Source organism: Palaemon carinicauda, chromosome 16 (assembly GCF_036898095.1).
Source record: "Palaemon carinicauda isolate YSFRI2023 chromosome 16, ASM3689809v2, whole genome shotgun sequence".
Classification (NCBI taxonomy): Eukaryota; Metazoa; Arthropoda; class Malacostraca; order Decapoda; family Palaemonidae; genus Palaemon; species Palaemon carinicauda.
In genome coordinates this window covers 53,718,254-53,725,753 of record NC_090740.1, presented here as the reverse complement: position 1 = coordinate 53,725,753, position 7,500 = coordinate 53,718,254, and positions in this window count along the sequence as shown.

The window sequence follows — 7,500 nt, the reverse complement described above, 5'->3', positions numbered from 1 at the left end:
CTCATGTCGTACCCGGAACTTTTCCGTCCAGAACTTTGCCAAACGCCCACGGTTCCTGCCAAGCACGGTATTTATCACCATATCAAGACAACGGGACCCCCAGTCCTATCAAAATTCAGACGTCTGGCACCGGAACGATTGGCAGCCGCCAAACAGACGTTCGCCGAAATGGAGGAAATGGGCCTTTGCCAAAAGGCCTCCAGCCCATGGTCGTAACCCTTACACATCGTTCTGAAGAAAGACAGCTCCCTCCGTCCGTGCGGGGATTACAGGCACCTGAACATGCAAACAGAGCCGGATAACTACCCCCTCCCAAACATTGCCGACGTGACCTCCTATCTGCACAAAGCGAAGGTTTTCTCTACGCTCGACCTCCTGAAGGGTATTATCAGGTGCCTATGAACCCAGAAGACATCCCCAAGACCGCCATCACCACTCTGTTTGGTACATACACCTTCAATTACTCCTGTTTTGGCCTTCTTAATGCTGGGGCAACGTTTCAACGTCTCATGGATGGCATCTTATGGGACCTCCCTTTCTGTGTATATTATGTGGACGACATACTTGTGTTCTCCTCCTCAAAAGAGGAACACCTCCGTCACCTGTGCATCGTGCTTGACCGCCTGCAAGAAAACGGCCTTGTAGTCCGGTACGACAAGTGTACCTTTGGCGCCAACGAAGTGTCGTTCTTAGGGCACCGTATCACTCCTGAAGGAGTCCATCCCCTCCCTGAGAAGGTAACAGCCGTTCAGAATTTCCCTGCGCCCTCGACCGTCAAAGCTCTGCAGGAATTCTTGGGCATGATTAACTATTATCACCGTTTCTTCTCGCCAGCCATTGCCGCCACTCTTGCTCCCCTCTACGCCTCCCTCAAGGGCAAGCCAAAGGACCTGAAGTGGGGTCCCTTTTCAAGAAGCAGCTTTCTGCAATGCAAAGAAGGCCCTATCAACTGCTGCGGCTCTCACTTTTCCTATCCCAAACGCCCCTCTCCTTCTCTCCACCGATGCCAGCGACGTTGCTATTGGTGCAGTACTCGAGCAGGTGGTCAAAGGCTCGCCCCGCCCATTGGCCGTCTTCAGCAGAAAACTGTCCAAGGCAGAATCGGGTTATTCTACCTTCGATCGAGAATTGCTGGCGGTGCACTTGGCTGTCCGTCACTTTCACCATTTCCTAGAAGGTACGCCCTTCGTCATTAGCACAGACCACATGCCTCTGGTGCACGCCTTCACTCGACAGTCTGAAGCCTGGTCCGCCCGTCAACGCCGACATCTCTCCGCCGTGGCTGAATACAATTACACCCTCCAATAAATCCCTGGGAAAATGAATCCCGTTGCAGATGCCCTGTCAATAAACACGTTGGCTGCCGTTCAACTGGGATTGGATTACAAAGCCCTGGCTGAAGCCCAACGACAGGTTCCAGAGTATCAAGCTTGTAGGACATCCTGCACGTCCCTCCGTTGGGGAGACTTTCCCCTTGAAGACTCTAACACCACCCTCCTCTGTGACGTCAGTACTAGTAGACCGCGACCTTGGATTCCTGCTCCCATGCGCCGACAGGTGTTTGATTTCATTCACGGCCTTTCACATCCCTCGTGCAAAGTTCATTTGGCACGGCATTTCTAAGGATGCTAAGGATTGGGTCCACGCCTGTACTTCTTGCCAAACTTCCAAAGTACATTGACACACACGGATTCAGGAGTGGGCACCTTTCCTCAACCTCAGCGTCGTTTCGCACACCTTCACGTCGACGTTGTAGACCCCCTACCCACATCACAAGGATATTGTTACCTGTTTACCGTCATCGACCGCTCCACTCGTTGTCCTGAAGCCATTCCCATTGAAACTGCAACGTCCGTCTCATGTACATCTGCCTTACTCTCTGGATGGATTTCAAGATTCGGTATCCCTGAGCATATTACTTCTGACAGGGGAACCACTTTCACCTCTCAATTGTGGACGTCATTAGCGAATCTCCTGGGCATCACCCTACATCAGACAACGGCCTACAACCCTGCTGCCAATGGAATGGTTGAACGTTTTCATCGCACCCTCAAAGCAGCTTTGATGTCCCGCTGCAAGGATTGCAACTGGTTTACTCAGCTTCCCTGGGTCCTCCTGGGACTAAGGACCACTCCTAAAGACGCCTCGACGTCTTTGCAGCTGAAATGGTGTATGGTGACCCGTTGGTCGTCCCTGCCGAATTTTTTCCTTTTACAACCTCCTCCGACGATCTCCAGCGCATACGTCACGTCGTGGGAAAATTTACTCCGTGCTGACAGACTTACAAGCCCCCCAGCGAAGCATCACATACCAACGGACCTGCACTCTGCAATGCACGTCTTCCTGCGCAAACGACACTAGCAAGCCACCACTAACGCCCCCTTACACAGGCCCTTTCCTTGTGTTCCGACGCAGTCCGAAAGCATTCCTCCTAAACATTCGGGGCAAAGAAGACTGGGTCTCCATTGATCGTCTAAAACCTGCTTATCTTCTGCCAGATGACCCGCCTACAGTTCGCCTCTCTAGATCAGGGCGCCATATTTAACATGTACAGTATGTCATTTTTAGGGGGGGGAGCCATGTACCAACCGTGTGTCACACAATTGTATATAATTCCTTTTGTATATAGTATGCTTGTATCTGCGCTCTTCCCTCGCACTAAAACGAACATGAAAATTCACGTCTCCAGTTTTCCTCTGTGACATTGTCTGTCATGTAAACATGTTATGTCCTGTTGCCTTGAGGTTTTGTATATAAAGGAGAGTGTTCTATAATATTATAACTCAGTTGATTACATCCTGCCTTTGAGTTCACAACCTTCTCTCGGCCTGTCACAATATATATATATATATATATATATATATATATATATATATATATATATATATATATATATATATATATATATATATATATACTTACATACATATATATATATATATATATATATATATATATATTATATATATATATATATATATATGCATATATATATATATATATATATATATATATATATATATATATATATATATATATGTGTGTGTGTGTGTGTGTATGTGTGTGCGTGTGTGTGTGTTTGTATATATATAAATATATATATTTATATATTTATATATGTATATATACATATTTATATATATATATATATATATATATATATATATATATATTTATATATATATATATATATATATATATAGAGAGAGAGAGAGAGAGAGAGAGAGAGAGAGAGAGAGAGAGAGAGAGAGAGAGAGAGAGAGAGAGATTTATATCTGTCTGTGTGTGTGTGTGTGGTTGCGTTTGATGGGTGAGTATATATGTATATGAATATACATATATATGGCCTAAGTATAAATATAGTCTTTTTTATTGCATTTCATATGTAATGTAGAAGTTAATGGAATAATATATAGTTCATAATCATATAATCTCTTATACCCGTATCGCAAAAAGCGTACTATTGATAATTTGTGTATTAGTAGTAAGTTGACTACATCTTTATATCATAGAAAATTAAGATATGAAGACTAGATGCCAACGTTTTACCAATATCGGTAGTATTTGAAATTAAATTAATCAATATCTGTTCTAAATCCCATGTCTACTTTTTTTTTTGTGGGATATAAATTATGTTATTTGATTTTATTCCCCTGCTGTGTCAAAATCATAAAGATTAAATAAAACACAATATTATTTGGTATGGTGGATATTTCTCTAAAAGGAGCAGCTGTTCACGTAGAATTTAAAAAGGGAAAGAATTCTTCCTGAAACGAGTTTTACAAAAACCAAATCTCTAAAGATCGTACAAGAAATTTAATACATATATAATGTTTATCACTGAATAAAAACAACTGTGCAGTAATTGTTTTTCATAAAAAGTTTTAAGTGTAATGTTCTAATCAAATAGCAATTAATAACTGAACTTCCCTCTTTATGTACTCCAATTAATGATATATGTTTATTACTTTTAGTATCTTAACTTACTTTAAACATTTTGTAAGTTTTAGTGATATAGGAATGAAAGACTATATTATCATTAACCGAATATTGAATATATAAATTCCCCTGTGTTCTGAAAAATCTTTATAAACATTCCGGAAGTAATATTTTTCAACCGTAACGGAGACTTTGCAAGTAATAATTGAAGCGCGTACAATTGCTATGCATTATCCTGTCTGTGATGTAAAGAACAGGAAAAAGAATGAAGCATTTTATTTTGAGCAGAGAAATATCGTCGATAAAAAAAAAAAAAAAATGGCCAAAAATATAGGTTAATTTGGAAGGAACAATGGACTCCTGACACGTATTTTTTATTACCAAATGATGGAGATAAAAGTTTGTTAATGATTTTTTTTTTTTTTTGCATCACTAAAACTGATGCAATGAAGCTGACAATGAATTTGACAATTTTAACGAAATGAAACATAAGAGAGACTCCCAATTCAAGCTAGTTTTTTCATGATCGAAAATATATAAATAAAAAAGTCTTATGAAACGGACAATATAATGATTTTCAACTAAGCAGGAGAGTTGGTTATATGGTACTTATGGGTTTTCGTATTATTATTACATATGGAAAAAATCGCTTTAACATTCAAATTCAGGTTATATAGCTCTGGTATAATATAGTAAACTTCATTATGTTTACAACATACAGAACATATAATAACAAGGTTTTAAATATTTCACCTTTATCAAAAAAAAAAAAAAAAAAAAAAAAAAGTCTTAGGTTTATAAGTAATTATTGTACTGTTGTACTACCTAGAGCATGAAAATACACTTAACTTTGAGAAAGTTAAAACCCGTAAACTATATGTGATACCATTATAATAGCGCTGCAAACAGCAGTATTACTTTGAAGAACCGTTACCCTCAAACGTTGTATTGAAGTCCTATTTTTAGACATGCCCCCTTGAAAAGGTAAAAGGGTAATATTGAACAGTGATGTGGTAGATTTGCATTCACATACACTGTTGAAAATTTTGCTTTAAAACGGTAAATGTCTGGCAACAGTTATTCTAGGATTTTTACCGTTTTAAAAACGGATATATTGATTTAAAGGAGTGATATTCCGGTCACAAACCCGTAAAAGATAATAACAAATTACGGTAAAATTACGGTTGTCTGTATTTTACTAAAACAAGGTAGAAAAGAGACTATTTTTTACGGAGAATTTCCAATTAAAACTACGCCTTTTTTTAACAGTGTAGAAGCCAGATCATGTCTCGGATCTCGGCTGTGTTGTACAATGCTAGCGGCATTTTTAGATTTATTTCAGAAGCAGGTCTTCTGAAAGCTATTTAACTTTTATAATGATATATTTGCTTTTATGGTTTCAATTTAAATTATTTTATTATTTATTTATAATAAACGATATCGGCGGCAATGACCTTCGATGTCAGGATGCTAGAAATCTCAAATCCTTCATTCATTTATTCGTCTCCCACCGTGTGTTTAAAGCTATTTTCTGGGGAAGTTTTATTTGTTTTTGCGTATTTTGTCTGTTTTAGGTATTAAGCAAGAAGTTATAAGTTTTGATTTTAACTTCACATATTGGTACCATAATCCCTATTACTAATCCTAGAAAAATAACCAACAAAATACTTCTAAATAAAACTATACTCAGCAGGATGAAAGGTTGAGAATATACGCTATTTCTTTCAGCAAATGAAGCTCATCCTTTAAATCAGTGTCTCTATTTAACTGAAGGCGATTGTTTCAAAGATAAACCCAAGCAAGACTAAATCCCACCATGTCTTGAAATCCTTTTTCAGTGAAGGTCTAGCATAAGATTCAGGAAACTCTAGTTTAACTGGTGATAGTGGCAACCAACAATTGGAGTCCTGTGTTAAATAAAACAACCCTGTATCAGTTTGCATCTGAATGAGTCTGTAAATAAAACTGCTAACAATATAATAACTGGGGCTTGACTAAAATATCATCAATTTTCATCTCTCAAGTCCAATACTGAATTTCAATTGTCTTATAAAAGTCATATTAATTCTAAACATGAAACATTCAACATGGCACAATTAAACTAAAGCCGGCATGTAACCCAACATTAATGACATTCTAGCAATTTCATTTTTATTTTTTATTCAGGTAGTTGAAGTATAGATTTGCAAACAATTCTATTAAATTAAAATTTATCTCAATAAAGGCATTAGCTAGTTTTGTAATGGTCTAAAGGTGGCTCATGGATACCAGAGGCAAGTGACAGGACATTGTCCTAGAGAAAGGACAAGAGATAGACCATATATACATATGATCAACACCCAAGTCACTCTCCATCAAGCTAGTAGGGTGAAGTTGAACATTTTACTAGAAATCATTAAGCTTGAACTGGTCTCGAACTACCTAAGGAAAGACTTTTCAACAAGGCCACCACAACCCTGATCTTAAAAGAAGAAACGTAGGTGAGAAAAATATAATTAGTAAGTAGAGCAAAAACAGTAATTTCTCAAATTACTTTGGAGTCTTGGCCGAGTTCAGTAACCAATTTCTTTCCTGCATATAACAAAATGCGTTTGATTTGAAATTTTTAAGCTAAACTATCATCAAACAATCAAATATCAAACAGTCTTAACTAGTAAAAGAACTTTAATTGATTCTAAAAATATATATATATATATATATATGTATATATATATATATATATATATATATATATATATATATATATATATATATATATATATATATATATATATATATATATATGTGTGTGTGTATATGTATATATATATATATATATATATATATATATATATATATATATATATATATATATATATATATATATATATATATATATATATATATATATATATAGGGGTAATGGAGTGATTTTCTAGGAGAAAGAAATGTATATGGACAAACAAAGAGGTAGGGCTTGCTGCATTTTCTTGAACACAATATTTTTTGTTTCTTAATTTGTAGTATACAAGACGCTTTAATGCTACATTTAAAACTCCTATATCAATTTAATTCGCATTGAAATGATAACATGTTGAATAAAAGGGGAAAATATAAGATATCTCACTTATCACCAGAGCTACTTAAAAAAAAACATCAATCATCAGATTTCACTTGTCTAAGACTTGGAATTATAGGGGAAGGGCAGATAATACTCATACGTAAAAAAAAAAAAAAAAAGAATGTTTTCAAGCCAGGATAAAACTTTTTTATTTTTTAAATTCCATAAATCGAAGTTTCATTATTAATTATTTTACAACTATACCATTTAGATAATAATATCTTATACTTTATAAACTTTTTGCATAACAATACGCTGTTGATGTAAAACTGCATTACAAGACTTTTCTATTGCAAAATAAATTGATTTTCTGAGCACGGTGATCTGAAAGTTATTATTGAAAATACTTTATCATACTGCTAAAAAAAAAAAAATATATGATACTAAAATTTCATACAATTAAAAAAAAAAATCTCTATAAAAAATACAATCAATAGAAAAATATGATTTTTTGTATATTG